The following is a 17534-nucleotide window of genomic DNA, read 5'->3' on the forward strand; positions in this document are numbered from 1 at the left end:
CACAAGGAAGTGCATTGTTTTTTGTCTGAGCATATAAGTCTAATGGAAGTTGTTCTTGCCTTAAACTCTAAAACAGTTGAATTTTGTTTTAACCACACCCTATACCAGAGGAGAATACTAGGAACAAATTAAGGCAATTGCAAGTGCAGCTTAAAACAGACTAGTTACATCCAATACGACTGTACTGCAAGTTGCAAGTTGAACAGCTACGTCTAGGAAGTGCTCCTGTGACTGTAAGGTGCTGTGCAGCCCAGGCTGGGGTGCTGGGCACGCAGGTGTGTGCAGAACAACTAAAATGCAACGATGATGCAAAGAAGTACCTAGACCTGGGATGACAAAGGAGTTGGGAAAAGAACATTACTGAGAACGTAGTCTTTGTTTTAGGACCATCCTGACCCCTGTCTTTGGCTTCCCTCATAAGGCTCCTAAAAAATTTCAGGAGCTAAATTTTACTATGAGAAAACCTCTTCTGAAACTGGAGAGAGGCTGTGGTGGTGGTATGTCCTCTGAAACAGAATTTGGGTTTCAGAATTTGGCGTATTACTTTTACAGTTGGTCTTATCTGGGTTAATACTCTTCTACAGAGACCAGCTTTCTTGAGAGATTTTGCAATCTGATGGGCTACATATGCTGCAGAACTATCAACTTGGGAGGGATCTTTTCCAGAGAATGCACCTCCACCATGGACTCCTCAGCATCTGTACTTATCAAGAATGACCTTCTGGCCAGTCAGTCCAGCATCAGCCTGAAGGACAAATAACTAAATTTATTCACAAGATACAATAGCTCATCCAATACCATATTAGGTTATTGAGTACAGCTTTCTTTTCTATTTGTCATGTATATGACTTTTTTCACAATGTTCACATTCCCAGGCAACTGTTTAATGAAAGAATTCACTAGATGGCTGGAGTACTCTTCAGAAATATACTAAGCCATCTGTGCTGCAGTCACTTTTGAAAACCTTTAACAATGCAGCACAACTGTAAAAATGACAATCCATGTTGTGTTGCTCCCTTCAAATCATCAATGATGAAATGCTGTCTCTGGGTTACTGGTCAAAATCTTCACTCAGCAACACTTTGATGAAGACCAAGAACTTAGCGAGACAAAAACAGATCATATACAATCTAAAAGGTTAACAAGGTTCAGCTAGATACACATACTAAATGGAAAGCAGGGGCTTAATGAAACTGCAGCTCAATGTTTTCAGCACAAGAGTACTGAGAAATTCTAGCTCAGTTCTCATTAATGGCTCAGTGGTGACACAACTGATACTACACTTCTTTCTTCTTTCTTCCTTCCTGTGCCCCTGACAATGGTCCCAAATTCTTGCACAGATTTTGCCTGCCTCCTACAACTTTATGAGTTGATCTAACTCAACCAAGACAGATACACTGCCTCTCTGTCAGATTAGTAAAGCTGGCAAATCATGCTGATAAATGAACTCCGGAGAGATGAGAAATTCCATCCTGAAAGAGGATAAATGGCATTAATCCACTATTTTTAAATCTGTATTTGCTGTAGCAGTATGTCCAGTGCATAATTTACTGAAATCACAAGTGTGTGCACTCAGATGGGCTCCAGTACACTGTTATATTCCTTGTATTCCATCGGGACCTAGTGAGGAAAAAAAAATGGACGATGAACACACTCAGGGCCAAAATAAACACTCACAGCCAAAAGCACTTGTCTGAAAGCTGGAAATAAACCTCACAGCTTTTCTGCAGCTAAAGATAAACAGATGAAAAGAAATGAGATGAAAAATGATGAATTGTTGTCAATGCTTAATGCAGGAAAATAAAAACACTACCAAAAGGGTTAACTATGGGATATTGCATGCATTGCCACAGAAAAGTAAAATAAACACAAAAGCCACACAATCCCATGATTTTAGCAGCTGATGCTAATCAATCTGCTTTGCCATGTTAACATAACTTCAAATTGTGTATTAGCAATAAATTTTGGAGAGCTGTGCTAAAATGAACAACTGTAAATAATATGATAGGCTGTATCCTTTACCCCCTTTTACACAGTTTTTTTGCAAGTATAAACTGGTATTGCTCCATCCTTAGTACCCATTTTCTTACAGACCAAAGTGGTCTCTCTACTTTTCTACTCTTCAACATAATTGAATAGATACATCATATATCAATCAGCCTGTTTACATGTTCTGTACTCTCCTAAGAAGAGGCAGGGACACAATCCATGTTGTATTGCAGCAACAGTAGCAATATATTAAGTGCACTCAGTGCACTTTATCCACACTAAATAACAGAAATTGAGAGTAGAACACTTTGCTGTATTGGAAACACCACATGTATGCTTTGCCTTTCCTGTCCTGCAGGTTTCACACCTGCAGAACTTACTGTCTTTGAAACAGCCAAAGTGCATCACTCTTGCAGTAGGCTCAGTGACTAATCCACTAAGCAGAGTAACACAGCTGTCAGCAGCTTGTAATTATTTAGAAAAAAACCCAAACCTCATTGTTGGTAATTTGTTAATGCTCCTTATTTCCAGGGGAAACAAGGAAAATAGGAGTATTGTTTTGAAGAGACCTGCTCAGACAGTGATAGAATAAACAAACGTGTTATATGCAAACATACCTTATGAAACTCACATCACCTTGGAACACAAGAATGACTGCACCATTTTTGACAAACATAAATTTTAATATAGTAGCAGACAGGGTAAATGATTTCTGGTGCTTCTCACCCTTACAGTGTGAGTTGTAACATGCATCTGGTAGAAACCTATGTTTTCCCATCTGGTCTGACCCAGGGCCATGTTCCATTCCATTCCAGCCCTTATGCTTACAATCAGTTTGTGTGCCAGAAGGACTGCTAAGGGCATACATTCCTCAGTTTCATCAGTGGCATAGCCTAAAATCAAACCCTGCATTAATAATAGGGAAATTGCATTGAAAAATGGGGAAATAAGCCACCTATTTCCACGTTCTCTTTCTATTCTGCACCTTAGTCTCATAGTACTTCAGAATCACCCAAGCTTAGCAAGAGACAGCAGTAATATGCAGAATTAATACCCTTCACATACAACTAGCCTGAAATAACATTTATGTGCAAAAATTACAGCCACACAGGGACTGGTTCCCCAGAATGGCTCTGCCTCACACATCCATAAGAATCCACTACAAAGGCTTCATTAACAAAAAGTTCATCAAGACTGCTCAGTCTTCTCCCCACAAATGACACAAAAATGTTTGCCAGGCTAAAGGACTTGAAAGATCAGAAGCTGACAAAAACCTTAATTGTAGCTGTTAAGGCCACTGAATATGGGGAAAGCCACTTGCCTTGAAACTGGTGAAGGCTGTGTTCATACAGATTATACAGGTGATTAAGGGAGTGCACAGTGCTCAACTGCTAATTCTTGCAATTTTCACAACAGTTTTTAAGGAAAGGTTCCAGTCCATTGTAATTGTAACTGCTTGTGCTTAAACTAGATATGAGTAAGTGCCTGGAATTTCCTGATCCCCTGCTCCAATGTCATCATCAGTCTTGCCATGGGATACAGCTTGCTTGATTTCTTTACATTGTTGTTCTAGGGCCACTAAAACTGTGCAAGTCTTATAGTCCAGTCTTATGTAAAGTTAGCTCATACATTCCCGAGAGTTCACAAATTGCCAGAGAAGATTTTAAGGATTATCTAGTTGTCTTGGCTAAAACTTTTTAAATTATATGCATGTGAGCTTCCTGTACTACATTTTTTATTGTTAACAGAAGCAGACAATCAGCACACTTATTTACCAGTTTCAGGATGTGGGTAGGTTAATGCTATTAAGCCAAGCTTGAATTTTTGAAACTGATAGGATGCATGTAATCCTACAAGCCACCCTGCCAAAGCACTTATTATGCTATTGTTTGTTATGGCATTGCTTTTTTTGACTAGGATTCAAACCATTTGGGTATTAAACCTGGGAGAAGAGTTTGAAAACTGGTACCAGAAACTGGTATTACATTTTTCTTGTAGTTTGTTCTAGGATTCAATTGAATTAAAGGAAAAAGTACACATCATACGTGAATAGGGAAGACTGAAGGGGAGTAGTGATGTAAATAGTTCAACTGCTGGAAGGAAACTCCTTCAGGATGCATATAAAGAAAACATGAAGAATTCTTTTGGTGTGAACTTCCAATGTCAAAGGCTTGTACACCCCAAGGACAAGGAACATCAGTGTTAAAGCTTTCATTGTACAAAGCTACATATGTAGCCACTTCTGACATTTGTCCAAATGCATCAGAATGCCAATGTCCAAATGCTCTTCTGCATCAGAAAAGCAAGAATGTCACACTATGACACAAATAACTCACAGACACCTCTTACATAAAGAGGGAAGAAAAAGAACCAAAAGAGTAAACTTTATTTTCTGATTTCACTATATACAGAATAGCAAAAGTGACAGTGGATTGCAGGGTGAAATTGCCACCTCTCCAATCACATGGGTCAAACCAACAGTCTATCAATTCTCTCCTCCCACAAAGAAGAATGCAAAACAACCATTGTTTATATGAACAGTGTGTGAGAACAGCAGTATAAATATGTAAACATAAGAAAGCATTGAAAACTTTTAGAACTTTAAAACTCTCAAAAGAACAGGGTGACACAAGAGATACCTGACACTTTCAAGGCTAAGTCTTCTACAAATATGCCACCTTAAAATAACTCCTTCAATACCATCAGTGAGAAATACATATCAACAACAGTTGTGAGTCTTCTCCAAGGCCTGGATACACACTTCATTTTATTCTTCAGAAGACCATAAAAACATTACTTTCGCCACGTGAGCAGACCCATGAATGAACACATGTAGGATCTCATTGTGGAATCACAGAGAATACAAAATATTCTGAGTTGGAAGTGACCCACAATGATCATCAAGTCCAATTCTTAAGTGAATGGCCCATACATCATTTCAACATGCAAATAGCATTATCAGCACCATGCATCTTGCTCACTTTTGGAAGAGTCATCATATGCTATCGTCTTAAGGGTCCTTCTTAAAATTTGTTTATAATGTACTATAGCCTGAGATGTGATCTCTCCACAAAGCAAAATCATTCCAGCTTTTGCCACACACTCTGGAGAAAATAAAAATCAGTAAAAATCAGTAAAAATCAGTCAGTAAAATCTCAGAATTTTACTTATGCTGTTATACAGAGAGATCCTGAGGATTATTCTGTGAACAAAGTATTAATCACAGGGGAAACTCAGTGTAAAGCCTCAGCACAGTTATGGGTCTTTGTGCAATGACTGTTCTCTTCAGCTGATATGAACATTTAAAAGCCCGCATGCATTTGGGGCCCATCATAGCCAATTATCCTATCTTTATATTGTCTAGAAGCAAATGTCTGTAAGAGCAGATCAAGTACATAAGGCTGTTTCTCCAAATACAAGAATTTCAACTCAGTGTTTTTCTGAAGCCAAAGTAACCTAATTTATTAACAGGTGGTATTACCAGTCCTTGTTGTCCATGGAAACCACAAAAACTTCTGGATTCAACAAGATCCTGGAGCAAGATGCTATGCAACTTCTTTAGAGATTTTGTACAGAATTGTTTAATATTTTATTTTGTTGTTTGTTTCAAAAGTCCATCTGGTCTGCAAACTTCTCTGTTTTATGTAAAAACATATAGCATACAATCACAAAAAAATTTAGTACAACAATATGATCTACTAGGTCTATGTAATCATGTCACACCTGTTTCTCACATCTTACACACATTTTCTCTTGACATTTTTGCAGCATTCCTCTGTTGCCATCTTCTACTTTTCAGCAGTTTTAGAAGCATGACTGCCTGAAGTATTGAAATACAAGCTTCGTCAAGTCTAACACATATGCTAAACCCTCCCCTCACATCTCACTGCTCACATCTGGGCACCAAGGATCACATGTGATGTTTCGGATGAAAAATTTTAGATCATTGTGTTTGAGATTGAGCTAGTCCTCTGTGCTGTAATTATGGCCTTGATGGCTTGTTCTAGAAATAAAATCACTGTATTTGGAAAGCTTTTTAGGTACATTCCCTTTCTGTGTCCATTTTTCTGTGGCAGTCCAGCTCATTCCAATTTGGTAACATGTTCATAGCCTCTATTGCAAGTAACAAATCCGTGCATAGTCTTAATGGAAAGTCACACAAAATAGCAAGCCACTTTGATCAGAATCACATTCAAATGACCTTATCCTTCTGTGAACAAAAGGCATTGACCTAATTACTTTGTGAAGACATGGACTTTGACATATATCTTTCCACACTTCAATTTTTCCCTGATTTTATTAGATTCCTCAGTAACATCCACCCTGACAAACCTACTTTTCCATGATACCACCACTTACTACATTTCTTAATTTTTCATTTGCACTGGAGTACTATGTCTTTCCTTTATTCTGTACATTTTTTCAGCTTCTTCCCTCCTTTTCCTTCTCTTCTGAATCAGAGTGCCACAGCTGAGCTCTTTACTGACTGTGAAAGTCTTGACTGGTAGCCAGCTATTGGAGGAATTCTGGAACAAAAGACATTATATCTACATTGATTACATGTTGTATTTCATTAATCTGTTTTTCTATCTGTATTGTACTTATCACAGGTAACCTTGGCATCTGACTCAATTCTGAGATGAACATCTAGAACAGCATCCGTTATCTGATCACATAGCTTATCTAGAAGATAAAAATAAGACAGGTATCACATTTCTTTCTTGTGATTAAAAAAAAAATTGATTTCTTAATAAAATGTAATTTCCAGTGGTTTAGAGACTTCTGGTTTTTGGGCATCTGTCAAGAAGTAATTTTATTAACTTACAACCTGAAAGGTATGTCTTACCCTGTTGTCACTTATCGCCTCAAGTCAGTTCTGACATTTTACTATCACCTGCACAGGCCAGCAGCCTACTTGGTGAAGGGACAATGAAGAATGCCTGCAAAGGCATCTCAAATAATCCAGATAATTTCAGGAGAATTAAATACTCTGCAGCAATTTTGGAAGAAGTATTTAAGCCAAGACCTTTCTTTTGCAATTTTGCATCCTTCTCCTCTTTTGTTTTAAACTTTGTGTTGCATTTTCTGTGTGTATTACCTGTTTTGATCTGTATTTTATAACTGTCAAAGGTCTGCACCTCTGTACCTGCAGTGTAGACCTCTGAAATATCGTGTGTCAGTTTTTGTGGATGACAAAAGGAATTGTTATCCTTACAAAAGGTACATTATATTGAAGTCTGCTCCTGCAATTATGCACTGTTATCTGGCCCATTCACGTTCAGAAAAGCTACTGCAAACATTTTCTCAGGGTCAAGCATTGGCCTCTCACCATTTTTTACAGTTACATTTCTGAAGTGATGGTCTTCCTGTTTTGGGAAAGAAGCGCTGGAGAAAAAAGATTTTTCCTGTACTGTCTTTAGCACCTATGATCTATTTTCCACATGAGACCTGAGTATATCAAAGGCATTTGGTTTGTTAAAAGTTAATGAACAAGTTAGGGGACAAACTGGGATTGTCTCATCAGGATAACTGAACCAGTGCAAGCAATCTCTGTTATTACTTCAAAAATACAAGCTGAGAGAGGTAGCATATCTATAAAACCAGCTGAGGTATATGAATTAATTTTCACCCATCATCATTACAAAAAAAAAAAAAAAAAGCCATCCAAAATACACTCAGCCACACAGGTACACAGCTGGATTTACAAGATCATCTGTATTAGTGAGCCAGACATCCACACAGTTTGTAACAGTCTATATAATTATACATGTCATTGCCAATTGAAAATAGCATCTCTTGAGGGCCCACAGAGAAAATTAATGGAGAGGCATAACTGAATATCCACCTTAAACTACTTATTTACTTCTACAGATAATCTGGTCAGGAAGCACACAAACATGCCACCTTAAATTGGATGAAATTATAAGTCAAGAGTAAAGATACTCTGTATTCTAAAAGATCTGTAATTCAATGCAGAGTTTAAGTATAAACAGAATTTTAGTATGAGAACTGTAATTATCTCTCATCACAATCCTAAAAGCAAAGAAAATGGAGAAATGCTATCAGGTAGTTTTGATGAACCATTATGCCATCCATACCACCACACTCAAATACAAATTATAACCAAAAGCAAAGCATGAACACTAAAAATACATGAAGCCCTTTTATTCACATAGGTTACAGTGGTCTCAATGTCCTCATGAGATTTTCTTATGGAAATACACAGGTTGCTTCTTCACTGACATAATTTTCACAACATGAATCAACAATTTCTGTACTTTTTACATTTTATTTCAAGCATTTTTCCCAAACAAGCTAAAAGTAAACATTTAACTGCGTTTCTTAATAATTTGCAAAGTAAGTCCAGCAATTTAGAGTATTGGAAAAAAGCCAACATCACCATCTTGATAGCTGTAAATCCTGTCTTCAGCTCTTTGTGTTGCATTATTTCCCACCTTAATCATTATCCTTCTGGAATTTATTGCTACTCAAAGACTAACAATTATATCAGGTCCATCAGTTATATTTCACCTTCACTGATAAAAACAGACCACTGCTTGAAGACACAAGGACATAAGATGAAAGGCAGAAACAACATGTGGTCATAATTTCAGACCCAGAAGTCATTTGAGAAAGCAAGCACAAAATTAGAAATGCCATGTCACCTGGCCAGTTTGAGACCCTGAGGTAAACTGAGTTCTGAAGACTGAGAAACTCATTCCCTGCATGGCTCAAGCAGGAATGGCATAACCTTTAACCACTGGTAAGTTTTATTGCCTAAGCGCACCATTACAACATGCAGTGCTCTGTTTTACAGCAGAAAAGTGGTAGTATAACTGGTCTCACACTGCACCATTCCCCTCTAATGAGTAAGAATATAGATACACAAGAAAAAGTCACCACAAACTTTAGTGTTTGACACCACCCTCTATCACTTCTTCACTTCTTTTTTTTTCTTTTTTTGGTCTTTTCTTCTACTATGGAAAAGGTAAGAGGCAATGTTTTACTCTTGACATTAAATGCTCCATTTCAAAGCACTACCTTTTCTAAATTTGAGTCATTACCATGTGTCTTGGAGGTTCGAACTTCCTCCAGTGACTCAGTTCTAAATAAAGACTATTCAAAAGTAGCTTCTAGAAAAATACTATTCAAAAAAAGCTGTATGGCAGATAGCTTAATTTAGTGAGCAATTAGAGCTGAAGCATTGTCTTGCAGTTCAAGACCTGGAAAATACAATGGTTTTCTACATCCTAAGCTTGTAAACGTGTGCTAGTAAAGATGTGACAAATAGACATATGCAGTATTACAGCAGTATCTGGAAAGCAGCTCTGATGTAAATTAATGCTTACTATTCCAAACATGCCAGAGAATCAAAGTTTAAAGATCACCTATAATATATTTGTGCATAAAGTATTACTTTTTTCATTACAGAATAAAAAAAATGAAATTGTAACACTAGTACACATGGCAACTCCACTTCTACCTGTAGACTGATCCATGCTGTTCTCAAGCAAAAGTTTAAAGTTACCTATGTCAGATTATATTGCATGCTAAACAAATAAGACAAATACTAGTCAAGCAAAGACATTAATCCAAAATCTATTCAAAATAATTATTCTTTTTTTTTTTCCTCCATTGGAGATCTCACTGAACATCCATCTGATAGCATTCTTCTCTGTGAGTATCAATAAAAGCAAAAATACAATCCACGTTTTTACTTACCAGAATGTTCTTCAGCAACAGATTCTTAGGTAAAAATAAATAGTTTTTCTTTTTCTGACATGTTTTGATATCTTTAGCAGGCCTGCAACTGGACTACAGAAGAAACACAAGCAGAAGGTGAAGTGGAAAGGTTAATGTCTTAATGCCAATTGCTGATGTCATTGCTCCTCCTGTTTGTTCCCCAAAGGTTCAGTAGGTAAGATTGATCTTGATGGCTTTTACAATGCACTGCTACAGACACTTCTTTCCTAAGACTTCAGTGTGGGTAACCTCCTAAACTGTACAGAAGTGGTGTATCATGATGAAAGAAATGTGGACATAAGTAATCCAAAGTTCACTGCTCTTGGCAGAATTCGTTGATTCTCCATTATTACTCTTTATTCTAAGTGCTAACTAAAGAGCATTTTAAGATATTAACACAGACCACAGATTTTATTTGAATTTGTAGGGCTAAATGATGTTTTCAACTAGGTGTAATATCCATACTTTTTACTCAGCTGCAGTAGTGAACTGTGCAGAAATGAATCTCTCTTTATGTGAAAACAAATGTTCAATACAGATCCATTTTGAAGAACTGCTCTGTCCTTCCACAATATTGTGGCTAAGTCAGGAGCCGTAGAACAACAAAAGAGCACGCTCTGTAGAAATAGGGATGAAGTCAGTGGGTTCATTACAAGTTCATTACCTTGAATTCTGAAACTGAAAGCTATACCCTAGCTCAATAAATTTTTGATTCATTAATGGTCAGGCTCTCACAATTCATTTTAAAGACTTTTTGTCTCAATGGACAGGCACTGGTAGAAAGCAGATAGACTCAAGTATCCAAACTAAGCAAAGAAGGCCTGCCCATTTGGAAGCACTGTTTCCCTTTGGCTAGTTTCAGAACACAGGGCAACAACACACCAGAGCACCTGAATATAGCAGTGTCAAAAAGCTGCTTAGGAATAACAATAGTTGTGTCTGAGCAGCTCTACACTGCTGTTATACATTATGGCAAACTCAGCTTCTCTTAATCATTCATCATTTCCAAAAATGATGCACCAAAACCTAAGCATGTTAAACAGCAGCAAGAATGGTACTGAAACGCAGGTACAACTTTGCTGACAAGAGAAGGATTTACAACTGTCCATTATGAGCAAACTACGTTTCTTACCACGCCACCAGTGAACATCTCACAAGAGATATGTGCTCATTCTGAGGATTTCAATGCTAGGAAGGGGCACAACTTCACTTCAGGAAACTTCCCAATAGTGAGGTACATGAGGTAATAAAATCAGTAATGAAGGCAGATCACTTAAACAAATGTAACAAAGTCAACCCTCAAAAAAATAAAGCAAAATGATATCTCAGCTGCAAGAAGGTAGAATGTACGGCCTGTGGCAACATAAGCAGGAGCTAGTGTGCTGCAAGAGGCCAGTCACTGAAAGTAAAAATCACCCCTTTGGAAAGTGATATGTGAAGAGGACTTAGTTGAAGGAAAAGACCATCTTCACCTTTTTTGGTTTTGTCTTGCCTGTTTTTTTCCTTTAATCCTCGAAACAAAAGTTTTCAGCATGGTACACCAAGAAACACCAGTTCTCCAGAGAACAATGATTGCTTAAGTTTTTGTGGAGAAGTTCAATAAACAGGAAGACTTTATGCCATGTTAATAATTATCACAAATGTCCTGTGAAATCCACCAGCTATTTCATTGCCTTTCTTTAGTTTCAGAATTTATTATGATACAGTAGAAAATTATCCTAGCTATGCAGAGGTTTGTGTGCCTGGAAATACTTCAATTATGTGTAATAAATGCACGTTGAGCTCACTTTACATCTGACATAAAACACTTCATACAAAGAATGGGAAAGCATTCAAATTAATAATTTCAATCCTCTCCATCAAGAATTCATGTTACACTGCATTCTAAAATGCTTGTGCTTTTTGTTCCATGTGAAAAGGTGATGGAATGGCTCATCTTGAAGGATACCTCTATCCAAGTGGATGACAAGAAGATGATCAGGAGTAGTCAGCATGGACTCACTAAAGGAAAATCATGCTTGACCAACCTGATTGCCACCTACAATGGGACAACTACCTGGATGGTTGAGAGCAGTGGATATTTTCTACTGTGACTTCAGCAAAGACTTCAACGCTCTCTCTGATGTGCTCATACGTAAGCCTAGGAAATGGAACCTGGATGAATGGATGGTGAAGTGGATGGAGATCTTGGCTGAATGCCAGATCACAGATGGCTTTCAATTGGTGGCATGGGGTCTGGTTAGAAGCCTGTCAGTGGTGGTGGCCCCTAAGGCTCTATGCTGTGCCCAGTGCTTCTTAGCTTGTTCACTTGGATGAAAGGGCAAATGCCTCCTTAGCAAGTTCACTGATGATATAAAGTTCAGAGGAGTGGCCAAAATCCCAGAGACCTGTGCAGCCCTTCAGAAGGACCTTGACAAGCTGGAGGAATGATCAGAGAGAAAGTGACTGAAGTTCAACAAAAGCAGATGCAGGAGTCCTGCACCTGCAGAGGAACAACCCCAGGCACCAGCACAGGCTGAGGATGACCTGCTGGGAAGCAGCTCTGTGGAGAAGGACCTGGAGGATCCTGGTGGACAACAAGCTGTCCATGAGCCAGCAGTGCGTCCTGGGGGCCAAGAGGGCCAATGGGATCCTGGAGTGCATTAGGAAGAACACTGCCTGCAGGTCAAGAAAGGTGATCCTGACCCTCTGCTCAGCCCTGGTGAGGCACAACTGGAGTTCTGTGTCCAGTTCTGGGCTCCTCAGGACAAGAGACACATGGAGCTCCTGCAGCAGGTTGAGTGGAGGGTGACAGAGATGATGAGAGGGCTGGAGTATCTCTCTTAAAAGGAACTGTTGAGCCTGTTCAGCCTGGAGAAGTGAAGATTGAGAGGGGATCTTACCATTGCATAGAGATATCTGAAGGGACAGTGTCAGAGGATGGAACCAAGCTCTTCTCAGGGTTGAGCAATAGGATATGATACAATGGGCAGATACAGATGCAAAGGAAGTTCCACTTGAACATGAGAAAGAACTTTCCTGTTGTGCAAGTAACTGCACTGGAACAGGTTGTCCAGAGAAATTGTGGAGTCTCATTCTCTTAAGATATTCATAAGCCATATGGACACAATTCTGATTAATGTACTCTAGGGGACCCTGCTGGAGCAGAGAGGTTGGACTAGGTATCCTCCAGTGATCCCTTCCAACCTTACCTATTCTGTGATTGTATCTTACAAAATATTCTCATTCAGCAAATACTCCTTAGTAGGGTATGCTCCAGTTACAACCTTGCAGATAAAAGGAAAAAAATGCATACAATGAAAAGTCAATTTTTCTGTATGTATTGATATTGTAGAAATATGGCAGAAAATTAACCCTCTGGCATTCCAACTAGTCCTGGGAGATCAGAGGGGCTGGGTGCATTTCTGGTCGTAATTTCTGATTGTAAACAACAATGCAGTGTAACTCTGGTCATGTTCAGTGAGATCCCAGGTGCAGAGATAGCATGGGCTACACCAGAAATCCGGCCACATTAGCGATGCCAGAGTCACAATCTGGTTCATTAATTCAGTGCTGGAAGTTTGGTTGAGCTCAAAAACAATTTTCACAAACACAGATGAACCAATCATGTGGTTTATAGAAACAATGGTGTCCTGGTTCCAGCCCGCATCAGCAGGAGGGGGCATGGCCAAGAATTGTGTTATTTGGTACCACCTTAAGTCATTGCCTGCAGTGGGGAAAAGGGACTTTCTCCCTTCCAGGAAGAAGGGTATCTGTTTTTGGTGGAACAAAAAGTGTGCTGGTGTGTGGAACCTGTCATGCATTGTTCATTCTCCCAAACCAAGATGAGCACGTTTGCATGCAAATTACCCTCTTTTCTTTATACTTTTGTTTTTACTATTGTTGTTGTGAGTGTTCATTATCATACCTTATCTCATTGCTGTTTCCAGCAAGTTTGTCTTGTCTCAATACAATTTTCACCTTTTGTGCCTTCAGCTCTCAACTCCATTCCCAGAGGGGTAAAAGGGAGGGGAAGCCAAGCCAACTGCATGTGATTTGGAAGAGTCTGGGTAGGGGAACTGAGTTGGGGAGTACCATTTCTAGACCACAACAAACAGGTTGTAGATTCCTGTTAGATTTCTGGTGACAGAGGCAGTAGACCTAGGAAATATAAGTCTATAGAGTATGTAAAAGTGTTCCAGGTGCCCCTGGATACATGCTCTGATGAAGCTGGAGGTAGATATCTTACTAAAGAGGTGTCTTCTTGGGGAGAAGAGCCAACCCATAAACTGGTCTGTGAGGCAGTGGGTTTCAAATCCCCATTTCTAGTTTTGGAAGAAGTGGGGTTGAGACTGTAGTCAAGTATCCCGTTACTTTTGTTTTAAACAGTGGAGGAGAGCAGACACTTTATATATAAATGAGGGATATTGAGAAGTACAAAGAGAAAAATTGCGGAGTTTAAGAAAAATGGAACAGAAACACTAGTGTCACTCCTTCTTCCAATGCTGATTGCAGTGTAATGGTTATCCAGCAATAAGAGTGGTCCAGTCTCTGCCTGGTGACCTATTGCTCCCATCAGGTGGCTATCACACCCACAAAATCCTTTCACTGAATATCTCCCAGCATATCTCATGGTTTTAGGTCTCATTCCTACATTATTTGCATCATGGCTACAGCTGCACCTTAAACTCAGAGCCTCCATCACACCTGCACATAATCAATTTTTTGGGGTATCCCAGTAGGGCAATTCCTTATCTGTCTCCTGAACACCTTCCATTTTCATCCATACAGATGTTATGTGTAGCTGATAGATCATTACACATGCTTTTACATACCTGACTATTATTAAAGTATTCAATATTAAAAGAACAACAGGGTGAAACAGTCTACTGAAAATTTCCACAGCAGTGAGCGACCATCTGAAAAGGGTGTCCCACCACTGATGCTCTCCATCCTTCTTCACCCATTCTAAGACATTATTAATTTAACATGTATTATGACAGACAGTGATCAGAGCCTTTTATCCATTTCCCATGGGTCTGTTTTAACAGTTGTTGTAAATCATCATGTCATAACAACTGTAACATGAGACAGGACCTGGATAATTATGGACACAATTCTAACAAAAATACAAGCACAAATATTCAAGTGACTACTTTTACCTCTGTTAATATTATCTACAAATACACGATCACAAAGGGTTCACATAGAAATACATCCTTTTCCAATATGTCCAAATACAGTATCAGAGGTTGTCACGGATGTCCATCAGGACTGAGCCATTGATCATCCAGAAGGTAGTGATCAATGGCTCAGAGTCCTGATGGACATCAGTAAAAAGAGGTGTCCCTCAGGGGTCCATACTGGGACCAGTGTTATCCAATATCTTCATAAGTGATATAGGTGAAGGGATTGTGTGCACTCTCAGCAAATTTGCAGGTCACACCCAGCTGAGTGATGTGGTTGACATACCTGAAGGACTGAAAATCTTCCAGAGGGACCTGGATAGGCTGGAGAAGTGGGCCCATGGGAATCTTGTAAGGTTTTACAATACCAAGTTCAAGGTGCTGCACCTGGACCAGGACAATTACAATGGATGAGAAGCTTGACATGACCCAGTCATGAGAACTCCCAGCCCAGAAAGCCAAATGTGTCCTGGGCTGCATCCAAAGCAGTGTGGGCAGCAGGGGAGGGAGGAGATTCTGCCGCTCTGCTCTGCTCTGCTCTGCTCTGCTCTGCTCTGCTCTGCTCTGGTGAGAGCCCACCTGGAACCCTGCATCCAGCTCTGGGGTCCTCAGCACTGGAATGGCATGGACCTGTTGAACTAAGTCCAAAGAAGGGCCACCAAGATGATTAGAGAGATGAAGCACCTCTCCTATGGGGAAAGGCTGAGAAAATTGGAATGGTTCAGCCTGGAAAAGAGATGGAAGCATTGAGTACCTAAAGGCAGACTACAAGAAAGATGGAGACTTTGGGCAAGAGCATGCAGTCACATGTCAAGAGCAAATGGCTCTAAACCAAAGTGGGGGTTCAGGTTAAGTATGAAGAAGAAGTTCTTTACTATAAAGGTGGTGAGGCACTGGAACAGGTTGCCCAGAGAAGCTGCTGATGCTCCATCCCTGAAGTGTTCAAGGCCAGGTTGGATGGGATTTGAGCAATTGTCTAGTGAAAGGTGTCCCTGCCCACTGCAGGGGGGTTGAAACAGTCAGTCTTTAATGTCCCTTCAACCCAAGCCACTGGGTGCAAATGCTTTGCACAAGTCCATGTAGATAATGTCAGCTCTCCCCACAACGATCACCTGTATAACCCCACTGCAGAAGGCCACCAAACTCAACAGGCATGATTTGCTTTTAATGAAGCCACACTGGCTGTCACTAACCACCTCCTTATTTTCCATATGCTTTACCACAGTTTTCATGGGGATTTCAGCAGGCAAAGAGGTGAGACTGACTGGCCTGTAGTTCCACAGGTCTTTATTTCACAAGATCACAGAATCACAAAATGCCTAAGGTTGGAAGGAATCTCAGCAGGTCATTTGGTCCAACTTCCCTGCTCAAGCAGGGTTATTCTAGACCCCATGGCACAAGATTGCATCCAGATGGTTCTTGAGTATCTTCACTGAGGGACACCTAACAATCTTTCTGGGCACACTGTTCCTGTTTGTAATCACCCACACAATAAAGATGTTCTTCCTCATACTCAGGTGCCACTTTTCTGCTTGCTGGCTCTCATCTTACTGCTTGGCACCACAGAGAAGAGCCTATATCCATCATCTTGGCATCAACCTATGAAAAACGCCAATCACTTGGTTTTTAAAATTTTTAGAAGTTTAATAACAATGAAATTATTATAAAAATAGTAATACAATTAGAGTAATAAAAATTAGAGTTAGGACAATTACAAGATAATAAAAAGCAAATAATTATGGATGTCCAGATGCTCTCAGACACTAAGTCACAAAAAAAGCATGCCTTGTGAGCAAAGGACTAACCTTAAAAGTAATAGCCTGTTGCATATTCATATATCTCATGCATGATGCATAAATTCCTTGCAAATTAAGAACTTTTCTGGTTTTTGTCAACCTCTTCTCCTTAATCTTAGTAGTTCCATAAAGACAGAGAGAAGGTGGAAGAATGTTTGTCTTTTCTGATAAGGAGGCTGTAACTCTTTATGGGCGCCCTTCACTGACATCTCTGTGTGAAGAGTTTCTTGATTATCTCATCTTCCTGCTTGAGCTTGTAACAAATTCTATATCACAGAGTTTCTATTTTAACATTATGTCGTAACCTAAAACTACATTTATTACACTACTTAAGAGAATTAATACAGCATAACTTTCTAACATCACACATATAATATTCATTGTAACATTTGCGATAGCCAATCATAAAATACGCATTTTTCACAAACCCATTAGATATTTATAGACATTCCTGAGGTTCCCCTCTCAGTCACTTTTTCTCAAGGCTGAACATCATCTCTGTCACCCTCCCCTGGACCTGCTGCAGGAGCTCCATGTCTCTCTTGTACTGAGCTCAGATTTGGACACAGCATTCCAGATGCGCCTCACCAGGGTTGAACAGAGTGGCAGGATCACCTCCCTCAACTGCTGACGTGCTCTTCCCATTTTGTTAGCGTTCAGGAACACACATAATCACAGGATATGATTATATGCAGGTGCTTTTATTAAGAGCTCTGGGAATCAGGGGTCCAGACCCAAATCTGACTCCAACATGGCTTTCGAGCTGAACGTATTTTATATTCTATCATTATATAACTCACATATTAATTATTAAACTTATATTGTTCTATTGTATACATGG

The 17534-nt window shown here is 39.4% G+C and overlaps 1 pseudogene; it reads right to left on the bottom strand.

The window, feature by feature from the left end:
- Positions 1 to 1506: 1506 nt before the first annotated feature.
- On the bottom strand, positions 1507 to 9772 carry LOC144248237 (S-adenosylmethionine synthase-like; annotated as a pseudogene).
- Between the last annotated feature and the right edge of the window lie 7762 nt (positions 9773 to 17534).

Source organism: Lonchura striata, chromosome Z (assembly GCF_046129695.1).
Source record: "Lonchura striata isolate bLonStr1 chromosome Z, bLonStr1.mat, whole genome shotgun sequence".
NCBI lineage: Eukaryota > Metazoa > Chordata > Aves > Passeriformes > Estrildidae > Lonchura > Lonchura striata.